Source organism: Diceros bicornis, chromosome 7 (genome assembly GCF_020826845.1).
Source record: "Diceros bicornis minor isolate mBicDic1 chromosome 7, mDicBic1.mat.cur, whole genome shotgun sequence".
Taxonomy (NCBI): Eukaryota; Metazoa; Chordata; class Mammalia; order Perissodactyla; family Rhinocerotidae; genus Diceros; species Diceros bicornis.
The window spans coordinates 40,133,240-40,160,725 of record NC_080746.1 but is presented as its reverse complement, the minus strand read 5'-3'; the positions used below and the strand labels follow the sequence as shown (position 1 = coordinate 40,160,725).

The window sequence follows — 27,486 nt, the reverse complement described above, 5'->3', positions numbered from 1 at the left end:
TTTTGCTAAAACAAACCAATTACCACACCTTTTCTGCCCCTCTCAAGATTCTCTTAATCTTAAGACGATCCAGTCAAAAAAGCAAAATTTTACAAGTGATTCACAGCAGGGAGGGAAGGGGGGAGGTGAAGAAAGCCTCAGGGGAGAGGGATGGAGGTAAGTGGGACACTGCCAGAGAGGGAGCCCCACAGACAGACAGCGCCTTCCTGCGTTTCCCCAGAGAGCGAGGCTGCCTCCTGGCAAAACAAGATAAACATCCAGTTTAAGGCTATTATCTCCTTTATTCAAAAAATAAATATTTCACTTTTGAATCGACATATTTCAAATCACATTAAGCACAGAGAAGAAATAAGTCCCTTTGGAAATTGTGAACATGTGTAGGAAAGAGACATGTTCAAAACAATGGGGATGGGGTGAGCGCTGATTCCAACTGATTCATGACCCAGAGATTCCTGCTCTCACCACGTGGAGCTACACATCGATTTTAGGAGAGAAAAAGAAACACACACACTGCTTTGAAGTCTGAAAGGCACATGAAGTGGACCATAAGGTGTATGGCACGTTCACTGATAAAACGTTCCCTATTCCCTCCCAAGAAAAGTGGAGAAACTTTAATCAAGTCAAAGACCAGAGAAGACAGGGTGCTCTGCTTAGAGCTTAGCCTCAGGAACATCTCTGAATATGAAAGCCATTTTTCTTTCGCTTGCCCCCTCCCACACCTCCGCTCCCTGCTGGGGGAGTCCGCACGGCTGCGGGGCTCACTCGGTGATGGTGGGGCGTGTGGCCACGTAGACGAACACCACGATCAGGAGCACGACGACAGCCAGCGTGGGCAGCACCACCGTGGTGATCTGCTGTCGGGCCTCCTGCATGGCCTGCTTCCGCTCCTTCTTGTCCTTGGACGTCTCCTTCTTGGGCTTCCCTTTGAGCTGCCGCATCTTCCCTAGGGGATGCTAGGAGGGTGCGTCCAGAGAGCGTTTTGAAGGAAGGGCCACACTCCTCCGGTGAAGGTGCAGAACCTCCTGTAGAGAGAACTGTGATCAAAAACAAATGGAGTGGAAGGAAAAAGACATCACAAAGTTCAAGGCAAATGCTCAACTAGGAAAAATGTCTGCAACTTATAAGATGAGGGGTTAAGAACAAGAGAGGTCACACAGCAGAGGTCAGCCCCTCTAGGTAGGGGGCGGTGGGGACCAGCTGGACACGCCCCAGGGTTCCACCTCCGTCAGCACGTCCCAGCCCACCTGCACGGGTGTACTGTGAAGAACGGGTCACCGGCTGCGGAGAGAGGGCCTCAGCTCCACAGGCAGCTGGACAAGGCCCTGCATACCATATACACATAATCACTTTCTGTTGTGCCATGACAGGAAAGGACTGGAAAGCACTAACTATGCTGCCTCCACTCGGAGGAGGGAGGTACTTTCTCCCTTCCAAGGCTCTACCTACTTACGTTGTTGTTCTAAGTTCCACAATCTCTCCAGCCAATCTCCAGTGTCGAATCGCAGGCAACCACAGAAGAGCAGTGTACACCAATATTCCCCTAACAAGGAGACTTCTGTAAGAAGATTTTGTGTGCCCAGTTTTGCCCCAGAGCAGTGGATGGCCTGTCACCACCCTGATGAGAAAGGCAACCTGCAGATTCCAGGCACGTGGCTCCCTTCCTGCCCAAGCCCAGGGGCCTGATCACAGGCCAGGTCAGCCTCACTGGGGCTAAAGAGGGCCCAGAGGCACCAACTTCTCTGTCTCCATTAGCTCCTTTACCCACTCTCCAAACCTTCCTGAGCAGCTGCTATGTGTCGGGCACTGCTCGAGGAGCTGAGGAGGAGGTGGAAGACTGGGTTCTGTCCTCACAAACCCACAGTCTAGGGGTGCGGGATAGGTTACAGGCAGAGTGGAATCTGGGTCAGACAGACAATGCAGGGAGACTGGCTGAGGCTGTGGTCCTGCCACCCACTCAACCTAGCATTCTCATAAATTCTGTGCCCTGTGGAGGTGCTCAGGTGGTGAAGCAGTGCTGTCAGGGGCCTGGGGAAGGAATTAAAAATCCGTGTATAACTACAGAGCAACAGCTCCATACAAGTATGATTCTTAGCTTTAAGCAACAGAAATAGACTTTGGCTGATTTAAATTGAGGAGTTTATTTAGAGGCCTTTGGCTCCTCACAGGACCCCCACAAAAGCCAGAGGACCAGGCTCAGGAAATGAGCAGGACAAGAGAGCTGTGCAGCCATCACTGGAGCCCAACTCATACCAAGGGCCAGGAGGATGCTACAGGTTGTATCATCACCTGGACCTGCCACTGGGGCAGGAGGCACTGAGGCCACCGCTACTGCCCCTGGAAACTAGATGTAGCTGCTGTCACTGTCTCCAGAATGAGTTCTCCAGTGCGGCACCAGCTCCCAGGTGCATCTGACCAGCCAAGCCGAGGCCCAGTATACCCACAGCCTAGCCTTCCAACCTCTACACTAGGTGAAGTGTTTTCTAAACACAGTGAAGAAATGGGGGTTGGATATTAGGCAGAGAAATAAAAAAGATAAATGTCCCTCATAATATCCGGGGAGACTAGCATGGAGTCAGGTGCTCTCAGAGGCAGAACCAGTGGATGCCAATATTCCTCTAACAAGGAGACTTTTGTAACAAGATTTAGTGTGCCCAGTTTTGTCCCAGAGCAATGGATGGCCTGTCACCACCCTGATGAGAAAGATGACATTTACACCTAAGTGACTGTGTTAAGTGACAGAATATGAAATGTAAATTCCAAGTCAGGAAAGGTCTTGTATGATACCTTCCTGTTGGCAGACAGATCCTAATCTCTTACCACTCCTCTCATCCCACATGGACCCCATCCACACTCAGGCAGAGTTTCTTATGGTGCAAGATGACGAATATTATTGCACTGGGATGAGATAATGCCAGCCAAATGCAAATTTTAAAGTTCAGGGCAGCCCCATTTGGGCAAATGTACAATTTCCATTAGGTTTTTAAAAATAGTCACTGTTACTTTCTTAAGACCTGACAGGTGTAGGAGCCTCTGGCTTTACCAATTCTCCTTTTCAAATCTTTCAAAGAACTTTCAGACAGACCTGGGTTCAAAGCTAGGACACAGCATTTACTGGCTGAATGGCTTCAGGTAAGTCACTTAACTTCACCGTGTCAGTGTCATCATCTGCACAATAAGAACAACTTCCCCCATAAAGGATGACTGGGAGGATTTGAAAAGAAAATGCACCTGTAGGTGGTGCTCTGCCCGCCAGCAGGGAGGCAGTAGAGGCTAGATGACCCAGACAGAGCCGGCTTCCTCTCTCCCCACCACTTACAGTGGTCCCCCCTTATCCTTGGTTTCTCTTTCTGAGATTTGTGACCCACGGTCAACTGTAGTCTGAAAACATTAAATGGAAAATTCCAGAAATAAACAATTCATAAGTTTTAAATTGCATGCTGTTCTGAGTCACATGATAAAATCTAGCACCATCCCACTCCCTCCTGCCTGGAATGTGAATCATCCCTTTGTCCAGCATGTCCACACTGTACACGCTACCCGGCCATTAGTCACCTAGTAGTCCTCTTGGTTATCCAATCAACCATCCCAGTATCTCAGCGCTTGTGTTCAAGTAACCCTTATTTTACTTAATTATGACCCCCAAAGCTGAAGAGGAGTCACGCTACCAATTCAGATATGCCAAAGGGAAGCCGTAAAGTGCTTCCTTTAAGTGAAAAGGTGAAAGCTCTTGACTTAATAAGAAAAAAAATCATATGCTAAAGTTGCTAACATCTTCGGTAACTTTCATTACAGTATACTGCTATAATTGTTCTATTTTCTTATTAGTTATTGTTGGTACTCTCTTACTGTGCTTAATTTATAAATTAATCTTTATCATAGGTATGTACGTATAGGAAAAAACATAGCATATATAGGGTTCAGTACTATCCGCGGTTTCAGGCATCCACTGGGGTCTTGGAATGTATCTCCCAGGGAAAAGGAAGAACTACTGTACCTGCTCTGTGAGCCTAGGCAGAGCTGACTGAGCTTCTCTAAGCCTCAACTACCCCCGGGAGGTGGCCATGATGGTGGTGCTCCGCTCGCAGGACCATGGTGAGAATGAGACAAGAATATGGTAACGTAGCGCTTGACGTAGAGAAGGCACTCAATCCGTGTTAGTGGACACTACAGAACTTCTTAGACCTAGCAGGCTTATTATTTCCATTTTAGACATGAGGGAACCAAGGAGCAAGAGGAAAAACATCTCGCCAATGGTCACTGAGTCTGTAAATAGTATCAATGGCTTCTAACAGAGCAATGGACAGCATCCCTTGTCCAAAGCTAAGAGCCACAGTCCATTCTCTCTCTGACACAGCTTTACAAAATTGTTTAAAAAGAGAGAAGCCATTAGCAGCACTTTGATTTGTAGCCATTTCCCCGTGGAGCTAATGGCCTGTCAGGCTTGTGGAAAAAAGGAGGAGCCCACTGTAGCCCCTTACAGGACTGGCCGCAGGCAGGCAGCACTGGCGGCCCCAAGTTAACAAGGGCCATGGCAGCTCTGGCTAACAGCGAGGGCCCTGACTCTCATCCTGCTCCTTTAGCTGCTGTCCGCATCCTCGCACGTATGTGTGGTTGACACTCAAAGGCACCAGCCTCCGTGGTGACCAGCTCTTAACACTGTAAGATGCATTTAGAAGTTCCCGGAGGCTTGGAAAAAAGCCTCAAGTTGCTGGGGACACTGCAGGTCTGCTCAGGATTTAAAGGACAAACACACAGGTGTGAATCCTGGATTCTTCATTAGGCTACAGTGGGCAGCCTCCCCGCTCTCACTTACCTGTGGTATGGGTCTCAAACCACAGCCCCTCAAAGATGGAGGTGGGGAGGAGTCAGGGAAAACATCTCTGAGACGACAACTGAGGACAGGGAAAAGGGACCAACCAGGACAAAGCTGCAGAAGAGCAGCAGGCAGAGGGAGTGGAAGGAACCAGGAGAGGGACAGGAGATGAACCTGGAGAAGGCGGCAGAGGCCGGGTCATCCAGGGGCTCACAGACCATGGTAAGGAGTTGGGTTTTATTCCAGGAGCAGCATGAGGCACTGACAGGCTTCACACAGGGAGGCGCATGTTTTAAAAACCTCCTTCTGGCACCTCCGTGGAGAGAGGGGCACAGAGGAATGAAAAGGAGGCGCTTGGAGCAGGCCAGGAGCGGTGGTGGCTTGGACCTGGGGAGGGGCAGAAGTGACGGAGAGGAGGATGGAGTCGGGTTTTATTTTGGAGGTACAGTGGATAAGACCTAATGACAGATTGGGCGTGGCGTGTGAGGCAAAGGAGGAAATCACAGGTGGACCTGTGGTTTGGGCTGGATGGTGATGCTGCCTCATGAGATGGGGGAGAATCGGGGTGGGGAGGATTTGAGAAAGAACATTAAGTGCTCTGTTCACATCTATCCATGTGTGCGGATGCCTATTAGACATCGCCATGGAAATAACAGGCAGGCAGCTGAAGAAATGAGTCAGGAGCTCGGTCTGGGCTGAAGATCTATATTTGGAAGTCATCAGCTATTGGAGGAGGTGAGCTCACTAAGGGCAAGGCAGATGGAGAAAAGGGCCAAGCCAAGCCCTGCAGTACCGACAGTCAGAGGGCAGGGGCGAGGGGCAAGCGAAGGAGCCTGGGGAGGAGAGGCAGGGGAAGAAGAGAAACAGAGCAGAGTCCTGGGGACCAAGAGTCAAGAAGGGCACTGCTTCAAAACGCTCCCGAGAGACGATTCGAGTGAAGATGAGGAAGCATCTACTGCATTTGGTAACACGGAGATTTGACATGAGTAATTTCAGTGGAGTGAGCGGTGGGGGTTCAGACTAGGGCTACTAAGAGCAGGGCCCACAAACTTGTTACTTGTCTGAGAAGAGAGCGAGCTTGTGCCACAGTGTAAATGAACACATTGCTTCCTTCATCAAGAAAATTTTGCCATGAAAATAAAATTTCAGCTGAACTAAACTATACATAGTGCATAGCTGATTTACATTCTGGCACAAATGCCTCAATATTGCGACAACTTGTGATAAATGGTTCACATGCCAACACTTTGACTAGCATTGGCTAGACAAACAGTCTGACATTCTGCTGGAAGAGCATGTGGGTCCTGGAGAGACACTAGATGTTTGAGGGGTCCCAGAGAAGGGGAGAAAACCCTGACGCTGAAAAATGGGGTATGTGTAGGAGAAAGCTGAGAGCACAAAAGGACAGCTGCTCCGCCTTTGACAGAGAAGATGAGTTCACGAGGAGGCAGGTCCGTACTGTGTGGTGGGAATGAGAGGTTCCTATTTACTCAGTCAGACAGGAAAGGACTTGAGCTTCAAGTCTGGGGGCTTGGGAGGCAGGCTTGAGGAATGAGAAGGCATGAAATAACCATCCTGGAGGGTGGAAAAGCAAACTTAGCAGAGAAACACCAGTCTGTAGGGGGGACATTTCTACACCCTTAATATCCATGCCCCGCCTCCTTCTGGGTGGCTGAGGACCACCTCAGTACCTGCCCTGGCCTCAGCTGACTGGACCTGGTGGCCTGCTGGGCCAGGGCTGGCTCATCCAGACTCTGCCAGGACCTTTGAAATGTGTGGCCTGCCTCAAAAAGATAAGCTGGGCCAGTGAGCCTCTATTTCAGAAATCTAAACTAAGAAACATGAAGGGACACGGGCTGGACAATCACGCAGATGTAGGCACTGGGGAAGCCATCTAATGCCATGCGCAGAAGACAGCAGAGGAAGCCAGGTTGGGGAGAGGGGAGGGGAGCAGAGGGGAGCACTCCTGAAGGACCGAGAGAGGGGACTCCGCTCTTATCTTTCTAGTGCAGTCCCCACAAGGCCCAGCTCTACAAAGGCTCCAGTGCTTACGCTACATTGACGTATTTCTCTATCTTATGATACACACCTCTTTTAACTTGAGCTGGCTCCAGTGACTCTGTGTATCTTCCAATGAAAAGAGCCCCGGCTAAAACGATTACTCCAGTTTTACAAATGAGGAGGCCAAGGACAATGTGTCCACTGTCACAAAATTAGGGAGTGGCAGAGTCAAAGGTCAAACTCACATCTGTCTGACCCCGTAACCTGAATAGTCACCATCCTCCTGTGCCCGCCTCACATATCTTCCTGGCCCTTTATCCACTTTGGGGCCACATCATTGCTCACCAGCCCCTCACAGAGAGGAAATCAAAGATGAAGCTCACAAGGCACAGTCTGGCTTCTTCCCAGCAAGCAGCCCGGGCAGGATGGAGAAGCCACTAGCCGAGTTTCAGCCTTACAACTGAGACTGCCACCTGGTCACCCCACTGCCTCTAGCTCCCCTAACCAGGGAAACAGAAGACGTCACAAACGCTTGAGTTCCACCCGATTCTAATGAAACTCTACCTGCTCTGCCCCCTCCCCCACCAAAGTGAGCCCATGGCAACTGGTCAGCACCGGAACATTCCACTGGTCCCTAGTGTGTGTGGGCAGGGAGCAGGGAAGCAGAGAGGAAGTGGGTGGGGAAACACACTCTTTTGGATAGAATTGTTTTAAGTTGATGATTTTTCTCTGATTATAACTTTCTAGTCTTTATATGTGTATATCCATATACATGTGCACACACACGCTTATTAAGTTCTTTATATGTTTTTTTTTCAATTTAGAGATCATAATGTACATACAATGTTAGACCCCTAAATATTAGGGAAACAGCCATGAGCAGAGGTAAGAACATGACTTTGAAACCAGGTTTGAGTCTCAGCTCTGCCATGTCTACTTATATGACCTTGGGCAAGGTACTTAATCTCTAGTGTTCTGACTTTCCTCCTCTGTAAAACGGGATAAGAAAACCTGCTTCATACAGGTATTGAAAAAATTAGAAAGAATGTATTATCTGAAGTATCTAGTAATGTTAACAGGTCATACCAGATGCTCAATAAATGGCATGTTGTAACCTGCTATCCAGGGAGGTCGGTCCAGTGGAGATGCACCATATATTCCACAGATGATGGAATCCCCCAGTTTTTTCTCTTTTCCCTACTGAAAACTACCAGAGTGACCAATCTGCTGTTGGGCAGGTTTGTTCACAGGTTTGGTGGGAGAAGAAGGTTGGTTCAGGCTATCAAGAGAAGGTTCAGGATTACACAGATCACTCCCAACTCCCACTATCCCAGACCTGCTAAATCTGTGCTGCCCAATACTGTAGCCACTAGCCACATGTGGCTACTAGCACTTGAAATGTGGCTGTGCTCCAAACTGTAGTGTCCTCTATTGAGCTATACTCTAGTGTAAATACACATCAGATTTTGAAGTCTTAGTACCAAAAGAATGTAAAATATCTCATTAAAATTCATTTATACTGATACATGTTGAAATGGTAAAATTGGGATATACTGGGTTAGATAAAAATATATTTTTAAAATTAAATTCCCCTGTTTTCTTTTTACTGTTTTAATGTGGCCACTAGAAAAATTTTCATTCCATGAGTAGCTCACAGTACATTTTTCCTGGACAGTGCTGTGCATACCCCATGTAATAAGGAGCATTAAGTTCTGCCCTCTTACAAGCTTTCCACATCACACCCTCAACCCACAATGGTGAGGACTTCTGAGCCTTCACAACCCAGCCCTAATCGATCTCTCCAGCCTCATCACACCCCACGTGACCCACAGCTACCAACACACCTGAGCCCTCACCCTGCATGCTGATACCTCTGTGCCTGTGCCAATGCAGTACCGGAATGCCCTCTCCACTTGCACTGTCATCCGCCTGTTGCAGTCTCTCTCCTCTTTGGTCAATCCCTGTGCACGGCCTTCACTAGCCTCCCCAGGCAGAAACAATGGCTCCCTCCTCAGCACTGTCTCAGCACTTGGTTTCTGCCTTTACTGCAGCACTGACCAGTGGCCACTGTCTAACTGGCTGCGCCTCTGATGTCCTACTTGGACTATGTGCTCCTGGGAGATGGCAAATGTGTTTTGCTGGTATAATATTCCCCTGGGCTGGCATGATGCCACTCACACAGCAGGTGCTCAAACAACATCTGCTGGATTGGATATCAAAGCTGGAATAGTTTAGGACAAGTGGCTCATCTTACATAACCAACCATAGAGTTACAGTAGAAAATTCTATAGGAGAGTAGAAAAAGTTATAGTAGAAAATAATAAACTAGCTAGCTACTACTTATAAATGCTCATTTCATTCTCAACACAATCTCGCAAGACTGGTCTTTTTACGTCCATTTTACGTAAAGAAACTGAGATGCAGAGAAGCATGGTGACTTGCCCAAGATGGAAGATTATCAGCAAGGTCTCCACTCCAGCGGAACACTCACAAGCAGCACTCATTCGGTATTTGATGAATGAAGGGAATGAGGTTTGACCTCAGAAGTGATTCCAACGCCCACCCATCCTCTCTGCATGACCCCACAGTGCCTCCCAGTCACCCCACAACTAAGAACAGCAGCTGCCACCTCCTGAAGCCTCCCTGCCTGTCAGGCTACCCCACTAACGCCCTCTACAAACACACAAACCTCACTGCAGCCGTTATCCCGTTTCGCAGACAAGAGAACTGAGGCTTAGAGGAGGCCCGAGGCAGCAAGTCAGCAGGAACTCAGCTCTGTCTGCTCCTCTTACTCCACACAGCTGCCGGCAGGTGGCCAGGCCATCCCCTAGAAGCATGCGGAATGATGGGATGCAAAATCAAGAGTCTATGCCTGATTCCTGCCTGTCAGCTCGGGAGACTGAGGACACAGGGAGGGTGTGTGAGAGGCAGCACAGGCCCTCAGGGCTTGTCTCACTTGCAGCAGATAAAGCCTATTCCTTATACCAGATGTGCTTGTCCTGATTCCTGGAAAGGATCCCCACATGCCTGCCCCAGGCTGGGCAGTCATCCTGGGTTTAAAGATGCACTGCATCCCAGGTGACTTCTCACCGTGCACCACGCTGCTTCAACAGCCCCCAGGATGTCACAGGTTGCTGGAGGGGTGCCCGTCGAGAACAGCGTGACCTGGCCTGGCGACAATGTTAAGTGGCTGTGGACTGTGTTAACAGTACCCTCCCCTCCCCGCACAATGAATGCGAGTACAGAAATCAGGCCCAGGTGGCAGCTCCCCCAGAAGACCACTCCCAGGGATGGAGACCAAAGACCACTTGCCTGTTCTTAACGCTGATCACCTTTTCTAAAGTGCCACAGCTCTCTGATCTTTATAAAAAGCAGTTTAAGGTGCTCCCTAAGAAAATGGCTCAATTTTTCTCCTGCTTCCAAAATCAGAAACGCAAATGAATAAATGCCACATAAGAAGGGTATATGTGGGGGGATCTAAACCATCCCGTCTTGTAGCTGTGTCATTATCATAACGTCAAGCATCAGAAGGGCTGAACTGCTCCACGCTCTATGCTATGAGCCCGGGAAGCTGCCCTGGGTTCAGGGAGACATAAATTGCGTGCTTGAGAGCAGCAGCTCGGCGGTTCATCAAGGGTGCTTGCTTCATTTTATATCCCTGGTATTTAGCCATAATGGGCCTGTGATCACTTCACTCCAGTCTGCTGCAGAGAGTGGGGGCAGGGGGTGGGCAGGCTGCCAGGAGAATTGTGCAAGATGGGACTCCTGACACCCGCTAAGCACCTGCTGATAACATAAGCGCCTTCCCGGGAACAGAGACATGAAGGCACAATGACAGCCACACGCACACTCCAGCACTCCCTGCTGCTGCTGGGCCACGGAGGCTGGGGGAGCTCTCGACCTGACGGCCAGTGGGGAGATCTGAGCCACACACAGACAGAAGCCTACGGACAAAACACATATGCACACACTTCTCTCACCAAGGGCAAGAGGAAGAAGAAAATAGGTCATTTGGAGGCAGCAGTATCAGCTATTCCTAAATAAAAACCCAGGAACAAAAAAGAACTTTTGGGTGGATTGCTGAATAACACAGACACAAAAAGCTAGGGTTCTCGAAAAATTAGATAAGCAACATTCCTTTGGCACCTGGGGTTTACGAAGAGCTTTCCTGTGCATGATTCATTTCGTCCTCACAGTAACCCTGCATGTTGTGTATTACTGTCCTTATTGGACAAGAAAAAGGAGCGTACAGAGCAATTAAGTTCATGTCAGGGTCTCAGTGCCCATCCTGGCACTTCTAGGGTCTGTGGCCCCGGGCAAGCAACCTCTGAGAGCCTCAATTACTCTATATGTAAAACAGGGATAAAAATACCCATCAGTCAAACACTTTTTGAGCATCTACTATATGTCAGGGGACATGTTGGGGATACAGCTGTGAATAAGACAGGCAAAATGCTGCCTTTGGGTAGTTTACAGCGAAACTGGGAAGACAGACTACCAAAAAGTGAATAGAATATGTGTCAGATGATGCTATGTGCTGTACAGAAAATTGAGGGGATGGGGTACAGAGGCTGCAAATTTAGAGCAATCAATCAAGAAAAGCTTCATGAGAGAGTGACACTGGACCAGAGACTCGAAGGAAGTGAGGAAGTGACCGTGCAGATTCCTGGGAAGATCTCCCAGGCAGGGCATGGCACATGCAAAGGTCCTAAGGTGCCCTCCCACCCCAGCACATCTGAGAACCCAGCACATTTGAGAAGCAGCACAGCGGCCAATATGGCTAGAGAGCATAGGGGAGCATTTAGAAGTGAGGTCAGAGTGGGAGCATGTAGACGGTGAGATGGGGGCCACCGGAGGGCTCTGCTCATATTTAAAAAGAACACTGCTGGACAACTGACTGCGGGGGGGCAAGGCCTGAAACAAAGAAATCCATGACGATGCTAATGAATTACTCAGGTCAGACATGGTGGTTTGGTCCAGGGTAGGGGCAGATGTGGTGACAAGTGGTCAGATCCTGAGTGCACCTTACAGGTAGAGTCAACATGATTTACCAGCAGTTTGGAAATGGAGTGTGAAAAAGAAAATGGACTAAAGGCTCTGTGGCCTGAGCAAGTGGAAGAATGGAGGTGCCACTTAAGGATGCGGGGAAGATGCAAGGAGGTTGGGGTGACGGCATGGGAAACTGGGACGCATCAAGTTTGAGATGCTAGTAGACAGCTCTCGTGGAGACGCTGAGCAGGCAGGTGGATGACTGGGCGTGGTTCAGGGAGAGAGCTGGGCTGGAGACAGCATAGGAACGAAGGTGGTGAGTGAAGCAGACAGAGAAGGGGGCTGAGGACTGAGCCCTGGTGCAGTCTAATGTTTAGATCCTTGGGAGCTAAAGAGGAACCAGTAAGCAAGACTAAAAAGACATGAAAGGAAGAAAACTAGGACGAGTACAGTGTCTTGGAAGGCAAGTGCAGAAAGTGTGCTAGGGAGGAAGGAGCTGACTGTGTGACTTGGTCAATTGGTGACTTGAGAGGGCAGCTTGGTGGCGAGGTGGGGAGGGGGCAAAGATCTGAGTAGGGCCCAGAGAGGAAGGGAGCAGAGGGACTGGAGACCACGAGTGGGCAACTCTTCTCAAGACAGGCCTTGGAGGCCAAGCGTCTACGCCTAAATCCCAGCTCTGCATTTATCAGCCCTGTGACCTCAGGCAAGTTACTTAAATCTTTCTGTGCCTCAGATTTCTCATCTGAAAAATGAGGATAATAGTCACACCTAATGAACTGATACATGAGAATGATGCCTGGTACATGCTAAGTACTATGTAAGTTTTAGCACCATCATCATCATCATTATCAATATTATTATAAAAATAGGGTCAGAATTAGAAGATATGAGGACAACAGTTTTGTTCTGTTTGTTTTTTTAAGGCAATTATAGAATGTTTGTATTATAGGGAAAAATGGCCCAGGAAAAGGAAGGAAAAAGAACTGATGGAAGCAACCCCCGGAAAGAGATAGAGCAGGTTCTGGAGCACCAGCCGGGGTTGGCCCTGGACAGGGGCCCGATGTGGCAGTGGGAGTCTGTGCAAGTCCTCACCTGACTGCTGCTGGTTCTCAGCGAAATGGGAAGAAGGTCATCATCTTAGGAGGCAGAAAGAGGGAGGAGATGCTGGAAGTCTGAGGAGAGACAAGCGGTGAAACAGCTGTCCAGGAGGGGGGAATGATGCATTAGAGAAGTATCGTGTAACCACCAGCAGCACAAGGCCCACCTGCGGTCAGAGGTCACAGACCTTAAAGTGAGGTGAGCCAGGGTAGCACCAACTGTGCAGGTACGGGGGATTGGGGGGGGGATTGGTAGCACCAATCTAACAGCAGGTATGGATGTTAGATTTAACCAGGGTGGGAGTTTTATCAGGCCAGTATGACAAAGTGAGAGAAAGACAATGTGAGGATTACATGAGATTACAAAACAAAAGTGCTTGGCACAGGACCTGATCTGAAATACTGCTGTGGTTCAAAGAGCTCAAGTGGCCCGTCCAAGGAATACCCGCTCCTTCCACATCCACCTTCCCTCCCCCAACACACACACAGAGTTCAGGATCTGAAAACTCTGCTGGACTCTCAGTTCTGCTCTTTCCACTGGGCAACGTCCCTCCCTTTGCAGTTCAAGTTACTGTCACATTTCTTAGGCCAAGATGTGACAAGACGACACCTCTCCTGTTTGTCTGGGAGACCAAGGAAGCCCATGTGAGTGCAGGCTGGTCCCCACATGCTCCTTCCAAGAACTGGTAGCAAAGGAGTTTGGTCCAGCCTTGAGGAAACGCTGGCTTTCCAGGAACTGCCCTATGATTACACGAAGCTCTGGAGGTGCTCAACCAACTCCTCTCACTGAAGATGGGTGAGGAAAGAGAGGGAAGCAGGGCCTTTGATGGATCTTGTTATTGAACCCCAGACAGTCCACTGTCCTCCTTTACAGAGAAGTTAGAGTCAAATTCATAACAATCAGCAACTCAAGCACAGCAACTTCGTTTTTAACTAGTTGACCTGAAGCAAATACAACCATGGAAAGGACAAAGAAGACGACTAAACATAAAAGAAGTTAACCTGAAAGTCCTGTAAGAGGGGTCCAAAACAATGGTTTTTGAAATGGTTATGATGCTCAGAAATATATTTAACAGTAGTGCAAGCACACAAACGGAAACCAAGTTTTACAAGGTAATATGTTAGCGTACTATGTGCAACATGCTCTATTTTCTTTTTTAAGATTTTATTTATTTATTTCCCCCTCCCCTCAAAGCCCCAGTAGACAGTTGTATGTCATAGCTGCACATCCTTCTAGTTGCTGTATGTGGGACGCGGACCCAGCATGGCCGGAGAAGCGGTGCGTCGGTGCGCGCCCGGGATCCGAACCCGGGCCGCCGGCAGCGGAGCGCACGCACCCAACCGCCAAGCCACGGCGCCGGCCCTCTGCTATTTTCTATTTTGCTTTATTTCACTAGAAAAAATGCCAGTTGCAATCCATTAAAACATATTTCACAGTCTTCTGATGGGTTGTGACCTGCAGGTGAAAAATACTGGACTAAGATCTCCCACCACTGAGGGCTATTAAATGTCTAAATAATGTTCCCAGGAGTTGTGGAAACACTAGGTCGCGAGGTCTATATATCAAGAAGGATATAAGTTGCACGTTGAAGAAGTGATAAGTTTAGTTGTGCTCTAGAAGGCAGAACCTGAACCAATGAGTAGACGCTACAGGGAGCCAGACTGGACTGCTTTTGGGGTAGGGAGCTCTCCATCTCTAGGAGAAACCAAGAGACCAATGGGATTATGCAGAAAGGATTCCAGAATCAGATCAAAGAGATGGACCCAAGAGTTACTGAAGTTTCCTTCCACTCTGACAGTCTTCTCTACCTTGATGAATAATAGGCTGTTATAAGAATGAAATGGAAGTAATGTGTGTGAAAGCCCTCAGAAAAAATTACAAGCTCTTCTAAGTACTGTCATTCCTTAAATGGCAATTCTTTATCGAAACCTGTAGGTTCCTTCAACTTCATGTGCTATTCAATTAGGTACTTTAAGACTGCAGGTACTAAAAGTAAGCATCGCTAATCTATCACCTTGTTAATGACAGCTCAACTCTATGACAGCTCAAGACTAAGGCAAGGTCGGGGGAAAACTGGTGAAGACATGCATATCAGCCAACTGCATACGTTGGTTTTCTTAAGGCAGTGCTTCGCTAACCTTTCCATCTCAAACATGGCAGAGGTGAGTAACATTCATCCCTGGAGGCCAGGTCTGGGGCAGAGCCACTGCAAGAATAAAATTTCATTTGTCTCCTCTTTTATCTTAAAATGTCAAGTAATCGTATATAACATTAGCCCCTGTTATTTACTTACGATGTGCACGGCACTCTGATAAAAGCTGCCTTGGCTCTCACTAAATGCTGACAACATCCCCATGCCATAGGCTCTATCGCATCACAGTCTCCCATCTTAGAAGCGAGAAGGAGGTTTTGAGAGGTTTGTAACTTGCCCAGGACCACAAAGCAAGTAAGAGGTGGGACAGATTCAAACCCAGACAGCCTGGTTCCAGAGCCCTGCTCTTAACCACTAAGCTATGTTGAATTCTCCTCCAACTAATATTCATATTTGTTTTAATGGTCTTTAAATGTAATTTCCTCCAAATGTCTGAGCAAAACATAACCCTCGAGAAAGAGGCCCCACACTCACCGGGGCTCTGCCCCCACGTTGGCAGGCTGTGGAGCACCCCAGGACCTAGAGAACCACAATACTGCCAAACTCATCAGGCTGTCCTCACACATCCGTGGCCAGGTGTGGGCTAACAGCCCCTTCCCCTAGACGCGTAACACAGTCCTCATGTTCTGTTAACTTCATTAACAACCAAGATATCACAAGCGCCAGCTGTTTATGGTAGCTTTAAAATGAAAAATTCACCTCTAAGCTAAATTACAGCAAGTTAATTGCAGAGCCTGGCTGATGGCAGACATACTGAGAGAGAAAAAGTGAGGTATTGACTGAATTATCAAACACAAACAGCAACCACACGCACCCATGACTGCACGTCTGGGCCTTCCTCAAATAAATAAACCGGGGCTCACCCCATCGACAGGGTCCGTCTCAGAAAGAGGCAGGCACATGCTTTCATCCATTCATTAATCAACAAGCACTTGCTGAGCACCTAAGTGCCGGGGACTAGCTAGTCACACAGGGTCATTCACTCTCTCGCCAATTCATTCATTCAAACACTTGCTGAGCACCTGCCACATGCCAGCCACTGATCAACTGTTGTGAATATACAGACTGATTAACTGACTGGTCCATCTGATCAGCCACTGATTCACCAAATACAGGGCGAGCTTGATGTGCTCAGCACAGTCTTAGCAGTGGGATGCAATAATGAACAAAGTTCCTACTCTGATGGAAGGCACGTTCCAGTAGAGAGACAGACAAGAAACAACTAAGTATGTAATATGTCAAGGAGTTAAGTGCTATGAAGACAGACAAAGCAGCACGAGGTGACAGAGAGTAGGGTACATCCTGTAGTACAGAGCACATCACCAGGGACTACATCTCTGATTAGAGAGCAGAGGTCTGAGGAAAAGTGGGAGCAAGCCTTCTGAACTAGGGGAAGAGGGGGCCAGGCAGGGACCAGGGAGGACAAAGGCCCTGAGGCAGGAGCGAGCCAGAGAGGTTTGCAGGAATAGCAAGGCAACAAGCCGGTGACTGGAACAGGCAGCTGATGTGCATGAGCGAGAGGAAGAGCAGAGGAGGCAAGAAAATCAGTCCACAAAGGATCTACAAAGCCCCTGGCGAATGTCTCAGAGCCTACCGTTTGTGCTTCACTGCAGGCCTTGACTTCTGCCAAAACTCAAATATTCTGCAAAAGTCAGGCAGTAAACTAAGCTGCTATCAAATATTTGCACAGCAGCATGTCAATGTTCTCTGGAGTCTCCAAAGGGTGGATTTTGGGGTAGGGGAAGGAGAATGACCCCATCAGACAATGAACTCGGGCTGCTGAAGTTGAGTTTGTCACTAACAAAGTGATAAATATTTGATCTTTAATTTTAATGCTGTCTCTTTTGCTGAACCATAAGCTGGTTTACCAAACCGAACGGTCGATGAGAATGGTTTGGGCAAAGGGCACAGAACAAGAAGGCGTTCGAGCCCTGAAGACAAGGTTTACTGATTTTGCCAGCAGCCCATCTGGAGGCTCCACGGAGTCCCCCAGGTCAGCAGTGAGCTCGTCCCTGCAGACCACTGTGGGCCGCTGCTGACTAAGGCAAACCCAGTCACCTCAAGAGGGCAGGGTTTCCAAGTCACCTTCAACTCCGCCTTCCCCCGCTACCCGCACCCCACTCCTGTCTAATAGCTTACTACAGTCTGATTATTGCCCTTCCGCACTGACTCTAGATTCTGTATTCCACCTCCCCCAAAAGAAATATATGCTGCACAGACAGGTACGTGCGCCCCAGCCTGCATGGTCTCCCTGCCATCACTGCGGTCCCTCATCACCCTCACCAGACATATTCCTGCCTCCAACCTGATTCCTCAGTCTCCAGACAGAATGGTTTCACTTAAACAAAGGTCTGACCTTAGTCCTCTAACTGAAAAGCCTTCAGTGGCCCCCAGCGCAAACGTGGCCTGGCCTTCTAGGCGCCCACTCCCAGCCTACATCACGTCAAGCAGTTAGACTTCTGTCCCTCTGCACGTCGCGGCAGAACAAGCCCACATGTGCCTATGCCCATCTTCTCATCTCAGCCTACTTTACGTCCTCTCGCCGCGGAGAAAACTGCCCCTTACTCAAAATTAATTGCCCTTTTGCCTACAGTTATGCCTTTAAAATAGCCCTCCTTCCTCTATCTTTTTAAAAAGTTAATCATTCTTTGTCCACTGCCCCCACCAGGGGTTCAGAATTTGCCGAAAAGATAGAAGCCTGTTCCTCTTACTAACGTTCCCCAACCCCGAAGTCTGGGGGTTTTCCTGGGCACCTCCTCTCTCCTGCATTCCCTACATCAAGTTGTTCCTGAAGTCCTAACGGTCCCTTATCCTAAACATCTCTCAAACATATCCCCCCTTCTCCATCCTCACTACCACTAGGTCAGGCCCTCATCCTCATTCACGAGGATTTCTGCAACAGCCTCCTACCCCGTGTTTCCCTGCCTTACCTTCCATCTTCTCAAGCCCCAGATAATACAAACATTTCTAAATCCTGAAATCACTACCTGTGGAGGCAAGGCAAAGGATGCTACAACGTGCCCATCCCATACACTTTCTCCTTACCAGCGAAAAAGAATGTGATAACAATTGTGAGGAATCACTGCAGAAGCAAATGCAGGGCATGTATACATCTTCTTTAGCAAAGGCATATGGATGACTCATTTCAACCTCATACATGTTTTAAAGTCTGGTTGCTGGAAACTGTTAAGCCAAAAAATATCGCTGGTGTAAATATGCATCACTTCACACTTCAAGGTTACCACCTAGCCAAATCATTCTAAACTAATAATGAGAAAGCCAAGCTAACAGTAATTGATAATTAAACATCCAGATTCCTAAGCAATTAAAAATTGTCACAAATTCAGCATCTTGAATTTGTGACAACATCTTGTAATAAGGCTGCTGTTGCACCGTTAGAATGCCATTTCCAAGATCTACAGGAACTCCAACGCCCTGTGTATGTCCATGCTCCATAGGAGGCTGAAACTCATCACTGCCGAGCATGGCGAGGCAGCTGGACTCCCAATGGAATACAAAATAGAGTCATCTATAAACTCCAGCAGGGTGCTAATTTAACACCAACCACATTTGAGTAACTTTTAATAATGTCTTTGGGATTACCAGTAGATAGCCTGTTGTCATACCTTAAACTTGGAAGTCCATGGAATTTTGAGACTCACACCTATAGGAACTGATAGAAGGACTTGTGTGTCTGATTTGGACACTGCCATTCAGGAGAAGCCTTAGAAGTAGAGACCAAGCCTACAGAATCCCTACTGTAAAGACAAATCTGATCCAGTAACTCCCTAGAGTAAAATTCCACAGGGGCATTCCACTGCATGATCCGGCCCCTGTCAACCCTTAGCCCCCAACTCCACCTCATGCCTTCCACTGCAGCGGCCATGGCATGCCATGCCCGTGCTGACCTCCAGAGCCTCCACCCACACAGCTGTCTGAAATGCCCTTTTCCATTGCTTTTCTCCCAGTCACTCATTCCACTTGGCACACTCCTCCTTCAAGACCCATCTCTAGCATCACATACTCTTGAAAGCATTTCGTGACTTTTCTGTCCCCAAAGTGAGTGAGGGGCTCATCTCTGTGCTCCCATGACATCTGGTAACAAACCCCACCATGGCGCTCATCACACTGTATTCAGGTCACCTTGCCTGGTATTCCCATTACAGTCTTTGCTTGTAACACATCAGGTGACTCATCAAACTAGTACTATAAAAAATTTCAAGTTCAGATCATAGAAAAGTTGTCTTAATTTGAGGCCACAATAAACCAAAATTAAGCTGGAATTTCAGTATTCCCATGAATTACCTTGAACGGAAGGCTGGGGAAAATGGAAAGTGTCACTCAACTAAGACAGAATCCCTTTTCAAGTGTGTGTTTGTGTACATGGTTCCACAAACACACACACGAAAGTAAAGCTCAAGACCAAGGTAAACATATAGGTTTCAGGATAGCAGAATTCTGCTTAAAAAGGAGAGCTATATACTAATATTTAGTTTGTTTCTTTCTCCCCCTGCCTGTAGAATGTCAGTCTTTTCTTCTACCAGCCTGGAACCAAGTTTCACTCGTGATTTCCTGAGCTAAAATGTTGTTGCACATTTTTATACCAAAATATTTGGTAAGGGGACTGCTTGAGGATTAGCGTGGGTATTAGAATTTTTTCTTTTTTTTTTTTTTTTGCAGGGCACGATTCGCCCTTCACTAACATCTGTTACCAATCTTCCTCCTTTTTTTTCTCCCTCCCAAAGCCCCAGTACACAGTTGTGTATAGATACTAAGTTCTTCTAGTTCTTCTGTGTGAGCCACCACCACAGCATGGCTACTGACATGAGTGGTGTGGTTCTGTGCCTGGGAAGCATACCCAGGCCGCCGAAGTGGAGTGCGTCGAACTTTAACCACTAGGCCTTCAGAGCTGGCTCTTAGAATTTTAATTGGTTTACTTAAGAAGGTTCCAAATGAAACAGTGGTCTACCTTTGTGTTCTAGGGGTTGATGTTCTGGGGTCTGGAGGAACAAATCACTTCCTGTACCATTTCCTAGAACACAATATCCATTCTAAGTATACCTTTGAGAGCCTGACAGTTACTTGATTGCATTTGGAAAATCGAAGTCATTGCAATCTGCCAAGGAAGCCAAGAGTGAAAGAGAAAAGTATCTCACACACTACTTCAACATGATGTCAACAAAGCTGTGGGATCTCTAGCCAAGTCTGGGGCCCAGACTGTGCAGTCCTCTCCATGGTCCACACTGGGCTTACGGGATTCATCCAAGTGCAGGAGGAGGTTATTGACAGGTTTGAGCAAGGGAGTGAAATGATAGGACAAGTATTTTAAAGATCACCCTGGGTCCAAAGTCATGAGCAGAATGGAGGGAAAGTGGAAGCAGGGCAACCAGTCCACAGTCTTTTGCGGTAACCTAGGCAAATGATGGTGTCATGGACTTGGAGATGAATGCGGGAACGCAGTAGATGAATTCAAGATCTACTTTAGGAGAAGCATTGTTAGGACCTGATGATGTGCAGGAAGACAAAGGTAAGTGTTAACAGACAACTCCCCAGTTTCTGGCTTGAAAAAGTGAGTTAACAATTGTGCACCTTAATAAGATGGGGAGCAGGGAGGTCTGGAAAGGGGCCGTGGTAGACAGAGACCAAGAGTTAAAATGTAGACCCATTAAACTTGAGGTGCCCCTGAGATATCCAAGTTTGCTAACTACTATAAAACGTATGAAAAGTGCTACAAAGCACAGAGGAGTCGTGTGGAGTGACGGACGCCTGGGGCTGGCCTCACTGGTGACCCTTCCTGCCCTCCTCTGGGGTGCTTAGATGTCCTGCCACCGTGCCAGCTCAAGGTAGGGTGCAGCACATGAGCTTATGGGGCCAAACTCGGCCAGAACACATGCAGGCTGCTTCTAGGATGACCCTCAGTAGTAAGGCAGATAGCAGCTTTGGGGCGGTATGTATGTAGAAGTATGTAGCCTGATATTTTCTTCAATTACAAGCATCATAATAGGTTTGCTGATTTCTTGATACTGATGTTTTCAAGGAATCCCAGGAGAAGGGTCTTGGTATCTAGACCTGAGCCCTGACAGTTACACCCTGTTTGGGGCATTCCAGGTTATAGTCTCCCCTAGAAAATACGTTAACCTAAGGTGGTATCAGACACAGAGAAAGGTCTCTCTCTCTCAACAAAAAGACCAGAGAAGGTGGCCTATTTTAGGAAAACAATGACTCACTGAAAACCTACTCTAAGTTAATATGCCTCCTTCTGGACTAGAACCTGGTTTCCTATCATGATGGGTCTGTTTTCCAATTCCCACGTCAAAGGACAAATCAAAATGTCATTTGACAATCTGCTTTCTAATTAAAAGTTGAGTCATTTTTAAAAAATCACATTTAACTAAACAATTCCACATGGCAATAAAGCTCTGCACTGTGCCGCCTTGACTGATAGAACCATTTACAATTATTTAAAGAAGAAAGGAGGGAAAGAACATCATTAGATACAGCTAGATTAGGCTGATCAAACCTCTGTTAGTGTCTTCCAGCTTACTCATAGAGTGAGAAAGTGCAGCATTAATGTAAACTAATTAAATTTCCTGCATTTCAATAAGCCCTAACAAAAATAAAATGTACAAGACTGACTGAAAGTTCTTGGAGGAAGATACCTGCTTTTAAGAAGGCTGCCTGGCAGGGGTTGGGGGAACACCAGGGTCAGATTGCATCTCTCAATGGAAGTGCAAGGCTCCCCTACCTGGAAGGAACCCTGGGGGCGGGGTGGGGGGGGGGGCGGTAAGAGACAGAGCCCCCAGGGTTTGTGATGGCAGCAGTGTGATTCTGTCGTTGTGTGAACATCGTAAAGTATACTTACACAAACCTACGTGGTATAGACTACTACATACCTAGGCTGCATGATACTAATCTTATGGGACCACCATCGTACACGCAGTTCGTTGTTGACCAAAATGTTGTTATGCGGTGCATGAATGTATAATCAAGTGTGGAAACACTAGGATGGAGGATGTCACAGAGAAGGAGCCCCTACACTCGATACAGCTATGGGAGAGGAACGGCCAGAGGAGGGGCACAAATGATAAGATAGAGCCCACGAGGATACATGTCAGTAAGAAGGAGATAGTATTACAGGGGTTCAAAAGCAGAAGAAATCACTGCCAGCCAGCGTGGAAGCAAAAGCCTTCATTTCCAAGGAGGTGGCATTTGATAAAGATGAAGGAGGGATGAATGGGAACTTGGCCAGGCAGAGAGGAAGGGTATAATATGACATAGCGACCTGGGCATGTGTGAGGAATGACAGGCACAGCAATCCCTCCCCAAACATCCTCTTATAAGAGAATGTTAGCAGACACAAATTTACTTCCATTTACCTTTTCTTCAACTTCAAGAATGGCTCTTTCAATAGTTTCAGCAAACTGATTTCCAGTAAAGGTGACTTCAGTTATTCCTGTTGAGAAACCAGAAGAAGAAGTATAATAAGTTTGAGGGTGGCGACCCTTACACAGACCCCTTTTTTGGATACCGCCCCTAGTCCCAGTCCGTACTGAGAGGGCAGTCACACAGCTCCTCTCCCCCAAGTGACTGGCTTGGGGATGGACACTTGTCACTGTCAGCCACACTGCCTCCCTCTCTTCTTCCCTCATTTGAGAACAAAGATGTGCACTTAGACAGGCAGTGGTGAGCCCTGATCCAGAGAAACAGACAGACAGACACACAGATAGACAGGAGATGAGCAGGCTGGTGTCACTCCTGAGTTAGAGGGCCCTTCCCACTCCAGCTCCCAGCAGGCTGGTCAAGCTTTGTTCCCTGCGTTCCTGAGATTCCTATAACAAACCCTCTGCTAACATAAGCTGGCATGGGAGCACTTCTGTTCCTTGCAACAAAAATCACTGATCCAAGAATAAGAGATCCAGGGTTGGGACTAGAAAAGGAAACAAAAGTAGACAGTGAGAAATAGAGGCTTCGGAAACAAAGCCTTGGGAAAAATTTAAAAAGATGAAAGAAAGTGACCCGGGCCTCTGAACTACTGTCCCATAATATCTGAGAGGAGAAGAGAGAGAGATGTGTGAGACCCAGGGAATAGACCCAACAAATAATTCATAAAATCCCAGCAGTATTAAATACTAAGATGGAGGCCCAGATACTAGGGAAAAGGGGTCTTAAGTATGGGCATTCTTCATAACAAAACAAAATAAATAAGAACGTCATTGAAAATACAAAGGTGGGAGACTCTGAAAAGTGTCTATAGCAAGCAAGGAATAATTGAGTAACTACAATGCCTATCATCACTAAGATAAGAAGTGTAACAACTCAAAGATAAGTCTTGATTTACTAGGCCGGCCTTTTATTTTTTTTTTTTTTTGTCTTAAACAATAAACATTTTATTTACTCTTGGTTTGGTGGGTTAACAATCAGTGCTGGGCTCAGCCAGGGGTTTTTTTCTTCTGGTTGTGTCTGGTTTACTTATGTGGTTACAGCTGTCTGGTGGCTCATATGGGCTGGATGACTTAGTACACGTGCTAGTCATGCTGGTGACTAGCTGCTTATGATATCTTTTTAGTCTATTTTAGTAAATGTGAAGATTTTTTTTCCTGAGATCTTCAAAGATTGATGCCCACTACCCCCTTGCCATACTTTTCCATTGGTTCTTCAGTTGGTCAACCACAAACTCACCTACTGTAGGGCTTCAAGAATCTAACTTCTTCTAGTCCCCTCTACTGGGGAGCAATGATTTTGGTGAAGTTTAAAGACTAAGGTGTATAAAAGGGAGGGGTGAGAGGCAGGGATGGAAAGGAGAAAGTTCTTCAGGGGGCCCTGAATGCCAAGTTGGATGGACTTTATTCAAGCAGCATAAGAGTCAAGAAGACTGTGGTTTAATCCCATATTCTCTAAGAGATAATTACCATATAGAAAATGTAGAAATTTAAAATTGGGCTGCAGAGGGAAAATATGACCCAAACTACAAAGGCTGAAACAGTCAGCTGGAAATTAAATTGACAGCAAGCTATGACCTTTACCCTCGACAGGGTCCTTTGCCTGCTGCTGTTGGCTCATTAGCTGCAGCAAAGGCTTTACAAATTTCCCCTGGTTTCTGGGCCTTCTAAGCAGCTCAATGCTCCAGGGCTCAGTGGAGCATCAGCTTTCACTCAGCAGGGTACAGAATAGCGACAGGGACACTAGCTGGCCCGCAGAACAGGCCAAAGGGCAGCTCTCCTGTCCACTCACCCCAGACCTGGCCCCCAGGAGGCTGATGCCACATCACGTCTATCCATTCCAAGCCATAGAGGCACCTGTGCTCTAACCCAGTCTTACCACATCCTCTCTGGGCCCCAGTTTCCTCATCGGTAAAGGTAGGGCAACTAGACCAGTGGGACTCAAAGGGTAATCTACAAAGCGGTGCCATCCACCAACTCTTTGCTGCTGGTTCACAACAAGATAAGTAGAGAAATTAAGAGAAGCCTAGAAGCTTCTATAGCATATTGCTATTTTCTAGCATAGTTAATAGCATGCTGATACTGCTACACTGCCAAGCAATGGCACTGTCTTGTTGAACAGAACATAGATTGGTATATGAGTTTCCTGTGGCTGCCATAACAAATTACCACAAACTAAGTGGTGTAAAAAGAACAAAAATTTATTCTTGCACAGTTCCGGGGCCAGAAGCCTGAAATCAAGGTGTAGGCAGGGCCACACTCCCTCCACAAGCTCTAGGAAAGAATCTCTTCCTTGCCTTTCCCAGCCTCTGGTGGCTGTCAGCATGCCTTGGCTTATAGCCACATCACTCCACTTCACTGCCTCCTCCTCTGTATGCGTGTTTCACATCTCCCTCTTGCTCTCTCTTATAAGGACACTTATGATGGCATTTAGAGCCCACCTGGATAATCCAAGATGATCTCCTCATCCCAAAATCCTTAAGTTAATCACGTCTACAAAGACACTTTTTCCAAATAAGGTAACATTTACAGGTTCCTGGGATTTGGACACAGACACATCTTTGGGGTTACCACTTAGCCCACTACAAATGGTTTGGGTATTGTTGAATTTGTGTGTGACTAGTTACACATGGGGTGCACTGTACACTCATATCAATTCACCACTGGGAGGAAAACACCAATCACTTTCACCACAGACGGTCTGAAGAGCAGTGGACCAAATGACCTCTGAAGTAGGACCGTTTGAGCAGACACGCTCTGGACCCCTGCTCTTCCTCTATAGCCCAGAGGCCTGGGCTGGCTAAGACCAGACTGCAACGCACAACCCCTAGGAAAGGAAAGGAGGCTAGCAGGTGGCAGGTGTGCAAAGAGCAGCTGCAGACTGTTCCCTCAGCCCTTCCCAGGGCTGGTCTCCCACCTTACCTGGCAGGTAGTGCAGGAGCTGGCCCCTCCCCACCCCATCAGCCTGTCCCTCACATGGCTTTAGTTGTAAGGTGATTAAATTGATCTGCGTTCTGTTCAAGTGTGCCTCCCTCATCCCATCAAATGTTCCAAGTTTCCAGTGTCTGAGTTTGAGAAAAGAAACAAAACTGTTTTATTAAAATCCTTGTGTACCTAGCACTGTCTGCTAGTAACATATCCTCTCCCTCAATACCCCTCCCCGTAACCGTGGAAATACTCAGGAAATTTCCAGGCTTCATAACCTGGAGAAGGCACTTGGAGACTTGACAAGGCAAGGATTTCATTTCTCATTAGAAGTTTTCTGGCCTTGAATACCCCTTGCTAAAGGAATCACTATGTTGAGTCCCTTTGCTATGTTACATCTCAGCCTTAAAAGGCAGACCATGTCAAAACACCTGAGAATGTTTAAAATGATGACACCCGATGATGGTACGGTCACAATAAAATGGGCACATCCATCATTTCAACTACTGGTAGGAGTGTAACAGACACAGTCTTTCTGGAAAGCAATTTGGCAAATTCTTATTAAGTGGCTAAAAATCGTACATACCTTTTGACATTGTAATTCCATTTTCAGAACTCTATGCTAGGGAATGAATCTGAAATGGGGACAAAACTTAATGCTCAAAGGTATCCATGACAGTGTTATATACGAGATTAGAAAACTGGAAATAAACTTAATAGCTAACAAAAGGAAATGATTAAATAAATTATTATAGACTCATAAAGTTTTATGCAGCCATTAAAATGACATTTTACAAAGAATTCCCCAAAAAAATAACAACTACAATAATAACAGCTGATCCTTACGTGAGCCAGACACTATCCTAAGCTTATTAGGTGTTTTACATATGTGAACCCTTCTAATCCTTATACTGACTCAATGAGGTAGGTACTGTTATTGTGCCCACTTCACAAACAAGACAATGGAGGCACCAAGAGTTAAGACACTTGCCCAAGGTCATCCTGCTAGTAACAGATGGCACTGGGATTTCAACCCACACAGACTGGCTCCTAAATCCACGCTCTTAACCTCTTGCGCCACTGGGCCGGCCCCTAAATCCATGCTCTTAAACTCTGTGGGAGGCTAAATAATGGGCCCAAAGATATCAGGTCCTAATCCTGGAACCTGTAAATGTTACCACACACAGATAAGGGGTCTCTGCAGACGTGATTAAGAGAAGAATCTTAAGATGAGGAGATGTCCTCAATTATTTGGGTGGGCCCTAGATGCCATCACAAGTGCCCTTATAAGAGAGGCAGAGGGACACTTCTCACACACACACACACACACACACACACACACACACACACAAAATGAGGAAGCCACATGAAAACAGAGACAGATATTGGAGCGACGGGGCCACATGCCAATGAATGTCAGCAGCCACCAGAAACTTGGAGGGGCAAGAAATGGGCTCTCCCCTAGAGCTTCCAGAGGGAGCACAGGCCTGCCTATATCTTGATTTGGACTTATGGCCTCCAGAACGGTGAGAGAATAGATTTCTGTTGTTTTAAGCTACCCAGTTTGTGGAAATTTGTCACAGCCACCACAGGAAACTAATACAAGCTCCTAGGCTGTACTGCTTTCAATGCAAGAGAAAATATTCATATGCTAAATAGAAAAAGTAGAAATCAAAATTTATACACAGTAATCTTAATTATGCACATAAAAATACAACAAAATGTTTTGTAGTGATTAGCTCTGAATACCAGAATTATGGGTAATTTTCGGCATTATGCCTTTTGATATTTTTCCAAATTTCTACAATTAGTATGAATTACTTTTACAAAGAAAAGAAAATTACCTTTTAAAAAATTAGCAACTCATGATATTGCTGCAATTCTAAATCAATCACAAAATTAGAAATCAAGAGGACCAAAACTTCCTGAGAATTTTCTTAATGCAATCTCAGAGCAACACCTGGAAAATCAGCAGCCCAGAGGCGTGTCATTCCCTAAGTGACTCCACTCAACCCCAGACCTCTCTAAAGACTATTAGTTTTCAGACTCTGGCAGGAACATAATGTGGC

The 27,486-nt window shown here is 47.0% G+C and overlaps 1 long non-coding RNA gene across 1 annotated transcript in view; it reads right to left on the bottom strand.

Annotated features, from left to right (window-relative positions):
* Positions 1-244: 244 nt before the first annotated feature.
* The window catches only part of LOC131408541 (uncharacterized), a 62,633-nt gene continuing 35,391 nt past the window's right edge, over positions 245-27,486 (bottom strand). Inside the window, exons 2-3 of the long non-coding RNA XR_009220781.1 lie at positions 22,430-22,506; positions 245-1,022 (exon numbers count right to left, since the gene is read on the bottom strand). This is a non-coding gene — a long non-coding RNA (uncharacterized LOC131408541). The remainder of the gene's footprint in view (positions 1,023-22,429; positions 22,507-27,486) is intronic.